Source organism: Sceloporus undulatus, chromosome 3 (assembly GCF_019175285.1).
Source record: "Sceloporus undulatus isolate JIND9_A2432 ecotype Alabama chromosome 3, SceUnd_v1.1, whole genome shotgun sequence".
Taxonomy (NCBI): domain Eukaryota; kingdom Metazoa; phylum Chordata; class Lepidosauria; order Squamata; family Phrynosomatidae; genus Sceloporus; species Sceloporus undulatus.
In genome coordinates this window covers 233,036,301-233,037,872 of record NC_056524.1, presented here as the reverse complement: position 1 = coordinate 233,037,872, position 1,572 = coordinate 233,036,301, and the positions used below count along the sequence as shown (strand labels likewise).

Sequence of the window (1,572 nt, the reverse complement as noted above, 5' to 3'; positions counted from 1 at the left end):
ATCTATCTATCTATCTATCTATCTATCTATCTATCTATCTATCTATCTATCATCTATTAATACTCAACATTGCATCCCATTGTCTAGTGTTACCAGTGTGTCTATACACACAATAAAATACCTGGTATGATCTTAAGATGGTATAATTAAATGCAGAGTTGAAGGTTTCATGAATGAAATTTCAGGTCAAAATAAAGCATGAAAGGGAGAGGAATGAGTCCCCTTTTAAATGTTTGTATGTGAAATAATGCTACTGCTACTTTCTTCTTCATGTCAGTGGTAGTTTTCAAATTTTAGCACAACAAACCATTTAAAAATGGTAACATAGTGAAGATCATTCAACTAGTTTAGCATCCTGTCATTTCATTCTGCTGCATAGGTGTAAAGCAAGTACTAAAAGTAGAACCCAGGATGAAATTATGCAGATATGGTAATAAATAGGATAAAATGTGAAATGTGGGTTCGAGGAGAGGGAAACCTGCCCCCTTCCCAAGATAAAGAGGTCTCCAGGTGCACCCCTTATTTTCTCTAGGTCAGTCCATTTCTATTGGTTCAACTAAGGTGCTGCACTTTGGGTAAATATTGTAGTTTGGGCAAGACTTACTTTAATACAATAATGACAATCAAAAACAGCAATACAAAAGACCAAGAACTAAAAGAAAGTCATGCACAAATAGACATGATTTCTACAGCATATGAGGAAAGTCTTTATCAATGTAAAATTAACATTCCTTCGCAAAATGTATTTGGGACAACTTTGGGAAAGTTCCTTTTTTGGTGATGATTTCCATGGGCCATATTCCCTGGGAAAAATGTAATTTTTCCAAGCTGCGGGACAATTGATTTCTTCTACCACTTGAGGGTTGCTTTGGTTTGCAGGAAGGGAAAAGTTCTCTCAGACACTTCTGATCAAGAATCAACAGTTTTGATCAAGGACTCCAGACAATGAATTTTCTTAAAATGCCATAAGAAGAATCATTTGTCTTCGTGCCACTGTGTTTTCTGTTGCAAAATACAGCACCCCATAACTACTCAGCACCCCATAAGGGGGTGGCCTGCCACCACCACTATTAGGAACCCCATGAGTGAGGGGAGAGTGCATTTCTGCACATTTCTCTCCAAGGCATTCACAGTATATGGGAAGTCCCTCCACAGATACCCTGCTAATTGTAACAAATTTGCTACTTTATAAAAACAGAGTAGCATTATTTAACCATTCTAATAGTATTACATATAAGATACGAAGTAGTGATGAAGAAAAATGAGCTGCCGTGTGCAGGAAACAGAATATTATGCTATAAATGCTTATTCCTCTATCTATCTATCTATCTATCTATCTATCTATCTATCTATCTGCATATTTTAATCATGCACAAATCAAAACATATGCACATATGATACAATACAAAGAGGTAAGAGTTTAAATAGTATGTACAAAGTCACTTAGAAACATAGTAAAAATGTTGTTGACAAGACATTTTTTAAAAAATCTGTATTATAAATAAAACAGACTGAATTTATCAAATGCTGATAAATTTTTAAATTGAGAAGAAAAAAGACCACACAGGACCA

The 1,572-nt window shown here is 35.0% G+C and overlaps 1 protein-coding gene across 2 annotated transcripts in view; it reads right to left on the bottom strand.

Moving 5' to 3' along the window:
• Positions 1-1,572, bottom strand: part of NYAP2 (neuronal tyrosine-phosphorylated phosphoinositide-3-kinase adaptor 2) — a 226,044-nt gene that overhangs the window by 37,347 nt on the left and 187,125 nt on the right. The gene's annotated exons all lie outside the window — the stretch shown is intronic.